Consider the following 15,861-nt stretch of genomic DNA (forward strand, 5'->3'; position numbering starts at 1 on the left):
TTTTTATATGTAAATTTTGACTAATTTTGGAATAATTTGATATTAGCCCGGGTAATTCAATTCGAAAAATTAAAGCATTGGAGGGCTTGAAATTCTAGCCCGGGTAGAATGATAATTCTGGCTCCGCCATTGGTCATATACCACATTTATTAATATTTTTTTACATTCTTTTACAAATATACCCCTATTAACTACACCTTGAAAATTGTGCAATTATTTTTGAATACATTAAATAGGGATAAAATAGAAAGTTTGTATAAAATTTATTTTCTCAATTATTTTTCTTAATATGTCATCTGTGTGAAAAAAATGTAGGATTATATAATCGAGACGGAGGGAGTATAACACATCTTATAACTTATTTTCCGAAAATTTTCTAAAATAAATAGCACTATGGCCCCTTACGAGTCACACATACGTATCGCAATCGAATAAAATGAAGACTCAATTTAACGGAAAATTAATAGAGATTCCCATGTCTCAAGATATTAAACATAGGAGTTGCCTTCAAATCCAACATCGTGTGTAATTTGTAAATACTTAAACTAATTTGATGATCACATTCTTCACATTATAATTACTTATTCAACTTTGTAGCATTTGTTGGATTGTGTCCGACGGATTTAATATTTGCCATGAAACAAAGTAAAAATTAATATTTTTATACACGTAACGTGGCTTGCATATTTCTATAATCCAATAACTTACATTTTTTTATTGTACACATTTTTTATCGGAGCGATGATCAGCATAGAAAAATGCTAGCGATGAAAATTACGGACGTGTCTGATATCACGTGAGCACTCCGATAAAAAAGACTATTTTTTTTTTAAAAAAAATGCAAGTTAATGTATTCAGGCCGTACGTGAATTTGATCTATTATATGATTCAACACAATGTGTAAATTGCATTATCAAAGGTGGAAAAATAAAATTATCGTGGATCATAGGAAACTAAAACGGGATGTACTCATGTTTTACGTGCTTATGGATTAATTGTCAAGGTGGAAATAACATTGAAAGGAATATTAATTCCTTTAAATATCTTGCCTAATTGTGAATAGATTTGAATTAAGTATTTTGCCTTCTAGACAAAGATATTCTAGGTTTAAATATTATATGCTATTATCGAAATATGAAGATAAAATATTTACCTAAATTGATTATTATCTTGATAAGGAAATATTGTGTATTATTGATTATCATATATTATCAAGATATTATCAATTATATTTAAAAGAGTCTTGTTCCTAACAAAATATTATTTCTTTATTTATGTAGTTCTCTGAAAATTATATTGAAGAATTCGAAGATTCTGAAGAAGTTTTGCAGCCATCGTTGTTGCTTGTTCCGGTGCTGCCGTTCGTGTTGAAGACATCAGAGATAACACTGTGGGAACTGTGTTGATCGAAGATCTTTTCTGTCTCTTCAATTTAGGCTACGGGAGTTGCATCTGATTTGTTTTTTATTATGATTATTTAGGATGCAAGTTTGATTTCTCAACTTGTTGAGAAATTTAGGATTTATTAATTTTTCGTAAAATCACTAGGATTATTTTTGTAAGACTGATCTTACGTTTACTAGTGATATTTAGCCCTAAAGCACCCGCACGAATTTTTATACTCGTGCAAAATTAATTTCTTGTGTTATTTATTTTTTGTTTATTTTTCGCTGCACTGTGTTGTCGTTGATATTGTGACACCGCGGACAATACTGACTCTTTATTTTAACCTACAATTACAATACGATTTCTGTCAAACATTAATTGTCAAACATTAATTGTCATATTGGATTAAGCATTGGAATCTCTATTATTTCGTGCAAGTGGTAGATGGATCCGTGCAATCTAACTTTAATAAACTTTTAGCTAATCAATGACTTTTGTTTCCAATCTTTTTTAGAGACAAGAATTAAAGAAAAGGAGATGATAAAGTTGAATGTGGTTGGCCTTTGTTGAAACGAGGATTTCGAAGGATTTGGACTGAGTCGGCCTGCGTGGCAATGTTAAGGGTTTTTGTACGTATCTCTTCGGTTAACGTCTACTCATTCAAATAACAAAAAACTCTTATGACATCCTCTCATAGTTAATTTTATGAGGCAGATCTCCTACTCGATCCGACTCATAAAAAAATGTTTTTTTTATGTCATATGTATATACGTTTCACTCTATATATGTCACAGGAAACCTAACTCAATCATAGATACAAAGATCTTATTAAATGAAATTTCTTTTAAAAAAGAGACACACACTTTTCGATACGAAACCTAAAAATAGAGATAAAGACAACATAATCGGTAGAAGTAACATGGTCATAAATAAGTAAAATTTACATTTAAAGAAACACAAAAATGACAAGAATCAAACCTTATTAATTGATGAATAAAAGAGAAGCTATACTCAACATGATATAGTACAAGATAACGAAGTGGTCCAAAATTTTGTCCTCTCCTCGAGGCATGAGTTATCATACATCAATTTCCATCTAAGCAAAGAACAAATCCTTCTTTTCGGCCAAAGTAGGAGAGCCCCTTCACCACTCCACAAATGCCTAAGCCATCCGAGTACCATTCAAGAATACACCATGTGACCTCAACCATATGCCCTTGTTTCATCTTGGATCTTCATTCTCAAATCACATTTCATTATTTAAATTACTTCGTGTTTTAAGAAGGATTAAAAAAAAAAGTCATGGTTATATTATATCAACCGAGTATATAATTCAATTTACATGAATTCAAATTTGTACTTTTCTCGCGTTATTTTATCATTTGAGACATGTACCGTGCCTAAAACAAAGGATTAGAATCAAGTGAAAATATTGCTTCAGTAGCGCTTAAAAATTTTGATCCATGCAAGTTTGACATGCAAATGTGATCGCAGTCCAACTCATGCGCAACTTGGTGCGAATGAATAGACATTGATTTACTCAACTTTGTTTTGTCTAGTGTGTTTAGCTCAAGTTTTACAAACTTGGTCCAACTCATACCTTTATCTTATTCAAATATATTGAATTGTCATACTTATATTATGCATTCTCCGTTATTTCATCGAAGAGCCAAGCTGTCCAGTTTACTTCACAAATACTAAAGAAGTAGTGTACATTTCTTTAATTTATTTTGTGAATCATGAGTTTTTCGGATTTAGAGCGACGATATTTTAAAGCGAAATTGGGTTCAGATTAATCCAGAGAATGAGCCTAATTGGGCCTATCTATAGTTCCGTCTACTCATATAAGCCAGAATAAAATAATGAATTTATTTGGGCTTCTTTGCTGAAAGCCCAAAGCATTACTAGAACTCACCTTGAAAAACTAGCTCACCGATCAAAGGGCCAAGGTTACCACTGTCCAGCGAGCCCATGTGGTGGTGGTGGTGGACTGGTGGTTCTTCTTCTTCTTATTATTATTATTCTTCCGTTGGGGAAGTAATCCTATATGCAGGATTAGAAGGATCGTAATATAAAGATCATAAGTCTGATCGAAGCTTTCTTTAATTTAGATATATACCATAGTATTAATTGTATCTAGCTAGGAGTATTCATTAGTTTTGTCAAACTATTATATTGGTAATCGATAATATTAAAGGAATCCAATTGCCCGATTCGATGGAGACACTCATGATATATATTTCCGGGAAAGAATATAGATTGATTCGAGTAATGCAAAGAGCGTATGATCTCACGGATAGTTACAACGGAGTTATTGAGCATCACGTAAATAGATTGGTTAATAGGTTCGAAATATCGTCATATATATATATATATATATATATACATATATATATATAAATTTTCAGCTGCCCAACCATTCCTGCCCACCTCGTCCTCGACCAGTGGTTTTTTTTTCCGCATCACTAAAACATGATACCGGGTTTTAATGGTCGGGAACGAGTTGAACATCATTGGTTAAGCAGATGCAAATATCTATATATATATATATATATATACGACAAATCTCACGAAGTAGAATTTCATTGAACTGAAATTTATTTATGATTATGACTAGAGCCGTCAATTTGGGTTAGGCCCGCCGGGTCGGCCCGGCCCAACACACAATTTAAGTGGGTTGGGTTGACATTTTTTCAACCCAACAAAAGGTGGGCCTAGATGGGCGATCCCGCCAAGGCCCGCGACCTGCGTGGGTTGGCCCGCCGCGGGCCTGGAGGATTAATAATTTATTTTTATTTTTATTTTTATTATGATATATGTATTGTTTAATAAAAGTTATGAATTTTTTTTGTATTAATTACTTTATATAAAATTTACACACATAAAATCAATAATTTAATTTTTTATTAATATATTTCTATTAATATTTATTTATGAAATGATATTTATAATTAATTATAATTTATTTATTTATTTTTATTTGTCATGAGCCAACCCGCGGGCCGGCCCGCCTAACCCGCAACCCACCTTGGGTTGAGTTGGGTTGAGGATTTTTGGCCCGCCAGGATGGTGGGTCGGCCCGTCATCGACCCGCCAAAAGGTGGATTTTTGGTGGGTCGGCCCGTTTCGCCATGGGTTGACCCGTTTGACAGCTCTAATTATGACACACCAATAACCTAACATATAAGAATGTTAGTGCATGTACAAGAACGTACGTACATGTTTAACAATTGGGACAGTACTTGTTGAGAGATGTTGGCCGAGTGTTAGACATACACAATTGAATGAAGCGAATTTGTTATTTTAGTATTTGGGGTGTGTGTGTGTAATATACTAATAATATATATATTCCTAAATCCCATGCATAATGTCCCCTAGAGATGGGGTCACCTGGTTGTCCATGTTGTTAAGTGTCTTTTAAAGATTCTTTGTTGATTCGAGGACGACACTACGAAGCATCCTAGGAGAGTTTTCATTTAGTCTATTATTGCTTTGATAACAATATTTGTCGTATGGATCTTTTCAAAAATATACAAATACGATACCTCACATATATAAGTAAGATATTTGCAATAATGAAGTGCCATGCAATATGATTTATTAACAACACAGATTTAAGATTTCAGCTTGCCAACCTCTTATAAAAGTATTACATTTCAGTTTAAATATGATCAGAATTGATCTGTCTCACAGTTAAAGATTCGTGAGACCATCTTAAAACAAGAGAATTACTCATATACATATTAAATATCTCAGTAGTTAATATATAGTGAAAAATTAAAAAAAAAATGGAGAAATCATGTCGCTTGTTTGCCTTACGATGGATCCGCCTCGACACTGAATATAAGAGGAGACACATGAAAATTATAAATTATATATACTATATTAAAATTAAATCCCCTATATTAATTACATTTTTTTTGAAGAGTATATTAATTACTTTGATGTGTTAACGTTTGTGAAACTTTCTATAAATATTTTTATACATTCCAAATTTCATAACTTTTATTCTCACTAATTTTCTATCTTTATATAATCTCTTCTTTTATTCAACATCAATTAATATTTAATATATTTATAGATAAATTCTAAAGTTATATACTTTTTCTTTATTTCAACATGTGTGTTGACAACTAGTATATATTAATATTCATGTAATCCCAAAGTCGAGACCAATGGGAACTCAATGCACGTGAGATTCGTCCAAAGTGAGTTTAGTCCACGAGGAAACCATTGACGTCATCCTCACCATACATTGGCAATAACTTAGAGACGACCCCCTTCACGATTTTGTTCGAATTTTGAGTTAGGAATTAGAATCCTCAATCATAATTCGATTTCTATTTATAAAATTAAAATAATAAGTTCAGAGTTATATGGATTATGAAACTAAAATGGGAAAGAAAAAATTAGGGGTGGTTCAATACGGTATATCGTGGTATATATTCGTTGAATACCGCATATCGTACCGAAATTTTTGATATCGATAACGTACCAAAAATTTTGGTATACCGACATAGTTTCGGCATACCGAAATTGTTGGGGAAAAGTTCCCAATAAACTGAATCACAGAATCATCATGCTAAATCATTAAGATTAAATACTGTAAACTTAAGCGGAAGCGTACCTTAATTCTTAATAATTGACTGATGTAGATCTGCATGGTTTGGCCTTCCAGATCAACACGATTTGCCTTGAGAGTTCCTTCAGTTCTCTCACGCTCTCTATCTATCGATGAAAATAGAATAGAATGACTGTATCGATGTAGACGTCGTGTGATCTGGGGACCATAACCCTTTATTTATATTTAGGGCTTCTATTTAAGCTCATCAATCAAATAGAAAAGCCCACTAGTATCTACACATTAAAGGTCACACCCTATTAGATACATTAAAGCCCAAATAAACCGAAACCTTATTTAAATCACTTTTATGGGCTAACTTTATTGACAATCCACAATACATAATTATTTACATATAAGTCCAACGTTGGATTTATGATCCAATAATCTCCCACTGGACTATATGTGAAACTTTATAATTATGTTTTGTAAAATAACCAAATGAGCTCAACTTCGCTGTCATTACCGAAATGTATCTACTGCTAATCCGGTCCATCAATCATACTAACATAGGATCAAAGAGGCCTTTGTCACATTCATCGTAACTCGACCCATCAATGGTCACATATGCCAGAAAACTGAACGACATGGATTATGATGTGGATGTGTAGCATGGAAATTTCATGTAATGTGATCTTAACATGCCTATTTTCAACTGGTCCACCCTTAAACCTTAGTGAGATCAACCAAAACAGAGTCAGAGTGTGAATAAACCAAAACCTTTATTTCTACAGAAATAACTTTTCCTTATGTATCCATAAACCAAAAACCGAATCACTGAAATATGTCTATAAAAGCATTTAAAATTACAAACTCCCACTGAAACTGAATATCTTTAATTGACAAAACACCCATATAAATAATGTGCACACAAAACCTTTTGGGTGATAGTCCCTTAGCAAATGGATCCACAAACATGGAGTTTGTACTGAAGTGCTTTATAGACAACTATTCACTCTGGACTCTTTCTTCAATAATCATAAACTTGATTGGATGCTTTATAACACACTATAAAATCTACTGTCATTACAAAAGATACTATAACAAATGACTTTTTAGTACTCTTTTGTGAGATAACACCTTTTGACAGTAGTTTAAATAGTCCAACATAGTTTTTATACTATCTAGACATCCCTTAAATCAGAGTCAGTATACCAAATGATCTCAAAACCAATCTGACCTCTGATATGTGAGCATAAAATTCCTTATTTTCTGTAAATTCCATAATACATAATTGACTATTTTCCAATAGTCTATTCCTGAATATTTAAATATTTGTCCAACATCCCAGTCACGCATAGAAAGACTTTACGTGTATATATCTTAGCAATACATTAGATTCTTCACTGCTAAGTCATAAAGAATCGTTTGTATTTCTTTTTTTTAAATCATTATTAGGGCACTGATTGAGACTAAATTGTCTCCCTCAACTTAGGGTATCAACTGGTTTACAATATTGCATTCCATATCGCTTTACAAATTTCTCGATATAGCTTTTCTATGATAATCCAAGAATACATCGAGAGCGATCCCAATGTATCTGGATACCCAGTACAAAAAATGCATCACCAAGATATTTCATCTCAAAATTATTAGCTAGAAATCTCTTGGTGTCATGCAACATATCTATATCGTTGTTAGCGAGTAGGTTATCAACACATAGAAAACCAGAAAAATATTTACTCCCACAGACCTTATGATGTATACAATTATCGACCAAATTCATCTCAAACCGAACGAGATGATCACATGATAAAATGTAAAAATACCATTTATTGATTGAAATTCAGTACTATGCCAATATAATCCTAAAGAGTCCTTCAAAGAAACCAAAGAGAAAGACCTTTACAATTATATCATATTACTGTGTAAAACCTCATTAATGACAAGACGAGCCTTATATCTTTTCACACTACCTTTTGAGTACTCATGGTTTTAAATATCCATTTAGAACCAATAAACTTCACACTTTAGGCAATGAGACAAGATATCAAATGTCATTGTCTTTCAAAGATTTTATCTCTTTATATTGACTTAAATTAAATATTACGAGAGTTGGAATTTTTATGACTTGATAGAAATTTATAAAATCATTTTTATCATGCCAATGTTGACCTTATTCTCTTGGAGACATACAATCAAATTAGCTAAAACTGTATTTCTTCTCTTTTGAGTGGAACTCCATAATGACAAGGTTATTGAGATGTAAGAGTTTGTTCTTTTAGAATATTTCTTGAATGAGAGATTTACCTAAATTGTCTTACCGTATTATGTTGTTGAACAAAGTCAAAAAACTAATTTTGATCAATGTCAATAACACTTGTAAGAATATTAAAATATTCTTTCTTAAAGACAATTTTCAAACTTTATCTCCCCCCACAAACTCGACATCCTCAAAAAACAAGCATTTTCCTAAATGAGAATCAAATTAATTGTGGGACCATAAAACTTTTACCCCTTAGATCTTTAAGAATCACTTTAATCAAACTTCGTTAAAGATATATGCTGCAGTCATTAGTGTTTGTCCATAAATGAGATATAAAAGTCATATCTAAAATAATCATCTATGAACAATATAAATTATTGTTGATCATTCCAAAAAACCATTTGGAAGACCCACTAATATCCATATTTATAAGTTCATAGACATCCAAATTCTTGTTGACTTCAGATCTCCTTTAATTTGTTTGTTTTCCCTTTATACATTTAAAACAAATATCAAAATATGTTAAATTTAAAGGATTGAGAATTTTGTCATACATAAATTTTTTTATTCTCCATCCGGAGATATAACATAATATCTTATGTCACGACGTAACTGTATTCTCATTTACTTATTTTTATCTTTGAGTCTTGTAAACTTAATTGCAATGGCTCATTAAATGAAACAATTGTATCAATCGAAGAAAGATTATTGTAACAAGATGAAAAACCAGAGCCAACCAATTTTGAATCATGAAACAACCAAAATTTTCATTTTCAAATGAGCAAGATAAACCGAATTTGCCCAAAATAGAAATAAAAATTATTCCGTCTGAAAGTCGGTACAATAAATGTTTCATTCAGATTCAAATAAAACTCAGGTTTTAACAATAATCTAAAATTTTCAATTATTTCAATTTTAAATGTTTTGCCATTGTACACTGATGAATCTTTCATCATCATTTGAACTTTAGCAATAATAATAACCCCGCATAGACACTGATGATGACACCAAAATCTATCCATCAGATGTGACATCAAAGATAAATTAACCTTAAAACAAACCAAATTTAGAAACTTTATTTTCATGAGTCTTTTAGCTCTACAAAAGAAACAATATTATTTTCCGATTAACTCGGTTTTTTTTGTTGTTTCTTTTGAAGTGCTATATCTGCAGCTTACTTTATCCTTAATCATTTATCTTTATACCTCATTGAAAATAAAGTTGTCAAGAACGTACAAAATTCACTCTTTCATTCTTGACAAACCTCATTTTCAATATTCTTAAGGTGATTCTTAACTGTAGTTATATCTCTTCGACATATTGCCCTAATGATTCCTAAATGACTACCTTAATGATCATCAAACATGCAATTTAATTTCTCATACCTTTCTATCTCCCTCCTTTTAAAAGAGGTACTCTGATTCAAAAAAGGTATGCTTGAATAAATCTTTATTGCAATATCTTTGATCATTATTCCAAAAACTATCAAGATGTTAACTTTTTCATAACTGGAAGTAACGATAATCTTTGAAAGTCAGAATAAAGTTGATGCGGACAGTAAAACTAGCAGAAATATTCAAATAATAACTGAACAGAAAATTATCAATAAATTAAATATGCTCACAAAAAATGCCCCAAATAAGTAGTATTAAATTCAAATAAAGGCAATTCCCATCTCAAGATACCGGGCACTCCATTAATATTTCATCTTTGGACAAAATATTAACTTGTAAATGATATCTTGGTGTAGTAATCAAATACTGATCATAAGAACATATCAAATAATAAACCAAATAATTATCCATATATAGAGTGAAAAGTAATACTTTTGACATAAAAATTAATATTTTTTTATTGGTTGTGTTGAGTGTTAGAACCTAATGGGGGGGGGGGGGGATTTAGGTTCTATTGGCAACTTTAGCAATTTAAAGCGATTATGCAAGTACGCAAGCGGAAGACTTAAGCAATCAAATAATAAGTGCGGTAAATAAATGCGTAATGTAAATAAAGCAGTAAAAGGGATAAGAGATGTTTATGAAAGTTCGACGATAAATTGTCTACGTCTCCCCTTCTTGGTTAAGTCGATTAACCAAGGATCCACTAGCACTTCGAACGTCTTGGCCTTGATGGCTCCAAGGATAGCCTTACAACTTGACACGATCACCGCGCCGATACAACTCAACACTCTTGGCCTTAAGGGCTCCAAGGATAGCCTCAACACTCGTAAAATACACTTGGCTTCACACACAAGTGTTTACAAAACCGAGCAACCAACTCACAAACTAACAACCCTCGATTTTACAATCCCGTATACAACTCGATATGTGAATATATTTTGAACACTCAAAAGGGGCTACAAATTGCTCAACAAATGGCTTGAATAATGCTTGAGAGGATTGAGAGACTTGAAGATGTTGGGATGGATTGAATGGCCTCGGAATGCCTCCTTTTATAGCTGAAAATTCGGCATCGATCGGAGCTTCCGATCCCTGCATCGGAGCTTCCGAAATTTGAATTCTGAGACACGCGGGTGTACTGGATCAGAATGTCCGATCCACTTCGGAGCTTCCGATCAGCGCAATAAATGTGTTGTCGACAAAAGTCTTCCGGACAGGATTATCAGGCGGCCGTTCAAGATCGGAACGTCCGATCACGTTCGGTGCTTCCGATCTGCTTCACTTCGTTGCCTCCGATCTGCTTCCGAACAATATAATATTCCTTAGAAAATGATCGGACCTTCCGATCATAGATCGGACCTTCCGATCATAGATCGGAGCTTCCGAACCTGTTCTTCGTAGCTTCCGTTCTTCATTCCGAACAATATAAAACTCCCTGAAATAGATCGGAGCTTCCGAACCATGATCGGAGCTTCCGATCTACCCTTAGCTTTCGAAGATGCTTCTGATCATGATCGGAGGTTCCGATCTCCAATCTGAGCTTCCGATCCCTTAGCAGTATACTTCTTCGAATTTTGTTTCTGATCTTGAGTATGAATTTAGTCTTAATTCATCTTGAAAATTTTAACTCTGTAATAAGCTCAATGTAAATATTAGTAACATTTTAACCTAGTTTTGTTAATCATCAAAACATAGAGAAATAAGACTTGTTAATGCATTAAAAACATTAATCTCATAATTTGAGATTTATATGCGTTTAAGGCGTAACAATCTCCCCCCCTTTTTGATGATCACAAAACTTGGTTAAAAACAGGAGATAAAATATATGATAATCATAAAAATTTTTTATAAGCAACAGAGTTTAACGGATAAACAAATTTTATCAGATAAACAAATTTTATCCCAATTAATATTTTAACCATTAATTCTCCCCCTTTGTGATAAGCAAAAAGTAATGAAACATAGAATTAAAAAAATACGCAACAATTTCATTACAATAATAATTTTTTAATACAACGCAAGAAAAAAAATACAAATAAAAATAAAATAAAAATCTAAGAGTCATCATCATGCTGCGGAGGAGGGTAGCGAGCGGCAAAGTCATCAAATCGAGTCTCCATAGAGGCAACTCTAGCAGTCAACTCGGTAAAAAAATGAGTGTGCATACTCGTCTCAATGCGATGAAGAGTCTCGAAGAGTCGGTCGCTAGAAAATTGGTTTATTGGTGTAGGAGGAACCTCAGGAGCCTGGAAAGAAAGATCACCAATGGTAGACGCAAAGGCCTCAAAACTGGAAGAGGATGGAATATCAGTGTTGGGCGGACCAGTCGGAAAGCCTTTGGTTTGGATAGAGTGAGGAAGAGAGGAAAAGTCTCGATGAAAATCAGAAATAGGAGAAAATCTAGAAAAAGCTCGACTAGGATCATCAACCCATCGAGAATACACAGGATTCCAAGATAAATCCATCCTGATAATAGACTGATGGTTGATGATATGACTCGACTGGATTTCAAGAGAAGGGATCCCCTCAAAATCAATATCAAAACGACTCAAAATCCGGTTAATAAACCGGGCAAAAGGAAAGGAAACCTTTTTAGCCGTCGTTGCCGTGTGATGCATAGTCTGCATAACAAGGCGCGGAAGGTTAAAAGGTCGAGATGAGATGATATGAAAAAGAATATACAAATCCAGATATTTTCAAGTGGAGAGGTCTCCACTGCGGGGAACTATGGATGTGGTGATGAGTTTTTGAATGATTTGGAAATCAGGACAAAGACTCTTGAGATGGATTCGATCGTCAGCAGCAGTGGCTTATCGACCGAGAATAGTAGTAAGAAAGAGATTACGATCAAAGTTTGGATCATTTTGTGGTCAAGTTTGGGAAAAGTATTCACCGGGTCCATTCCTGGGAAGATCAAACCAGGAGGACAGATCAGCAGAAGAAAAGATGATATGCCTACCTTGAACGATGGTGGCAATGGTGATATCACCATGCCCTAATTTGAGTTCAAGGTTTGCATAGAACTCGTGAATCAGTGAAGGAAAGATTCGGTCGGGGACAGATGGCTGAAAAAAGGATTCCCAATGTTGAGCATTGATTAAGTTCAACAGTAGGAGATGAGATTGGGCCAAGAAGGTAGTATCTAAGATACGACCCGGATGAATCTGACGATGCAAATAATCATCAGAAATGGGCCTAGAAACAGCTGGTTGGGTAGGATCACGGATAATAATAGGGCAACTAGAACTCGCCTGATCGCGACGGCGTTTGACAGGCATTTTTATAGGTTGGAATCGGATGAAATAGAGAAAAGAGAAGAAATTTAGGTGCAAGAAATCGGACTGAGCGATCTGATATTTATAGGGGTTGGAACGATCGGAAGCTCCGATCTGGATCGATCGTTCCGATCGTGCGGTCCACTGAGGTAAGGCCACGTGTCGATCGGAAGCTCCGAACAGGCTTCGGACGTTCCGATCCTGAGGCGGTAATTAAAGATAAGGCGGTGAAAAGTAATTTGAAAAGACGGATCAGATGGGGATCGGACGTTCCGATCGTGATCGGTGGTTCCGATCCGCATCTTGGAGGGAAAATTTACCGCGCAAGTTGAAAAGTGGCGGGATACAGATCGGAAGTTCCGATCTGGATCGGTGGTTCCGATCTGCTTTAGGAAGAAAGCATGATTTCGACTCTTTAAAATTTATTTTATTTAACATTTAAGCAAATAATTCACATAATAATAAAAAAAATGTGAGCTTCTTAATTTTGCATAAATACAATTGATTTGTATTATCCAAAATTAATTTGCTCGAATTTAATATTAAGCTCCCCCTTAATATGACATTAAATTTAATTTATGCCTACAAGTGATTACAACTCAATCATGTCAAGTTCACCACGCAAATGAATAAAAGTATTTTCATCTAGTGGTTTTGTAAAAATATCAGCAATTTGATTAGTTGTGTCAACATATTGAAGTTCAACTTCATTTCGTTCGATGTGGTCACGAATAAAATGATGACGAATGTCAATATGTTTGGTGCGCGAATGTTGAATCGGATTCTTTGTAAGACAAATGGCGCTAGTGTTGTCACAGAAAATAGGGATTTTTGAAAAAGAGACGCCATAGTCGAGCAATTGATGCTTCATCCAAAGAATTTGCGCACAACAACTACCGGCAGCCATATATTCGGCTTCGGTTGTTGATAACGCAACACAGTTTTGCTTTTTGGAAAACCAAGAAACTAAACAGTTTTCTAAAAAGAAACAAGTTCCACTAGTGCTTTTTCGGTCCACCTTATATCCACCAAAGTCGGCATCGCAATAAGCTTTTAAATCAAAGAAAGAATTTTTCGAATACCACAAGCCGAGATTTGGAGTATTTGAAAGATATTTGAAAATGCGTTTTAAGGCGAACAAATGTGATTCCTTTGGACATGATTGAAATCGTGCACACAAGCAAACACTAAACATAATGTCCGGTCTACTAGCAGTAGCATATAATAAGGATTCAATCATACTACGAAAGGAAGATTGATCTACAGTTTTACCATTTTCATCCTTGTCGAGTCTGATTGCTGTGCTCATCGGTGTGGATGATGATTTGGTGTTCTCCATCCCAAACTTCTTTAGAATCTCCTTAATGTATTTGCTTTGGTTCACAAAGAACCCATCTTTACACTGTTTGATTTGCAATCCGAGGAAATAGTTAAGTTTCCCCATCATGCTCATCTCAAAGTGTTCCTGCATAAGCTTGGAGAAATCTTGACAAAGAGTTTCGTCAGTAGAACCAAAAATTATATCATCAACATAAATTTGCACAATCAAAAGATCATTTTTGATATTCTTGGTAAATAAGATAATGTCGATCTTTCCTCTTGAAAAACCATTTGAAAGCAAGAAAGTAGACAGTTTATCATACCAAGCTCGAGGAGCTTGTTTCAAACCATACAATGCTTTGTTTAGTCTAAACACATGATCAGGCAAAGAAAGATCAACAAAGCCATCAGGTTGCTCAATATAAACCTCTTCTTTCAATTCACCATTAAGAAAGGCACTTTTGACATCCATTTGAAATAACTTAAAATTTCTAGAGCAAGCAAAAGCAAGTAGCATGCGAATAGATTCTAGTCTAGCAACAGGCGCATAAGTTTCATCATAATCTATGCCTTCTTCTTGACTATATCCTTTAGCAACAAGCCTAGCTTTATTTCTAGTGATAATGCCATGCTCATCAAGTTTATTCCTAAACACCCATTTAGTACCAATGATAGATCTATCATGCGGCCTAGGAACAAGAATCCAAACATCATTGCGTTTAAACTCATTCAACTCATCTTGCATCGCAATTATCCATGCATCATCTAACAAAGCATCATCTAAGCATTTAGGTTCAACATGCGAAACAAAGACAAGATGATTACAAATATTATTAAGAGAAGAACGAGTGGCTACTCCCTTCGAAGGAATTCCGATGATAAGATCCATTGGGTGATCTTTGTGAAGCGTCCAATCCTTCGGAAGTGGTGTTTTCTCAACGGAAACATCTATATATTTTAGGCTTGAGGAAGCCAATTCTTCTTCGAGTAATTCTACATCATCAATGTTAGTGCGAACAATAGTAGACATAGATTCATCAAAAATAACATGCATAGATTCTTCAACAAGTAAAGTGCGTTTATTAAAAACTCTAAAGGCCTTACTTGAGGTAGAATATCCGAGAAAAATACCTTTGTCGGATTTGGCATCAAATTTGCCAAGGTTGTCCTTACCGTTATTATGTATGTAGCATTTGGAACCGAAAGCTCGAAAGTAAGAAATGTTAGGCTTTCTCCCTCTCCATAATTCATATGGAGTTTTCTTGAGAATTGGCCTTATTGATACGCGATTGATAATGTAACAGGAAGTGTTCATTGCTTCAGCCCAAAAATATTTTGGTAGAGAATGCTCACATATCATGGTCCTCGCAATCTCCAAAAGTGTCCTGTTTTTCCTCTCAACGACCCCGTTTTGTTGAGGAGTCCTAGGACAAGAAAAATTATGACCGATGCCTTTCTCTTCACAAAAGTTTGAAAAACTCTCATTTTGAAATTCAGTTTCATGGTCACTACGGATCTGCTTTATTGAAAGATTTTTCTCATTCTCAACACGTTTCACAAAAGTTTTAAAATAATCAAAGGCATCATTTTTGTGGGCTAAAAACAATGTCCACGTGAATCGTGAGAAATCATCCACAATGACAAATACATAAAGCT

This window comes from Henckelia pumila, chromosome 1, assembly GCF_033568475.1.
Source record: "Henckelia pumila isolate YLH828 chromosome 1, ASM3356847v2, whole genome shotgun sequence".
Taxonomy (NCBI): domain Eukaryota; kingdom Viridiplantae; phylum Streptophyta; class Magnoliopsida; order Lamiales; family Gesneriaceae; genus Henckelia; species Henckelia pumila.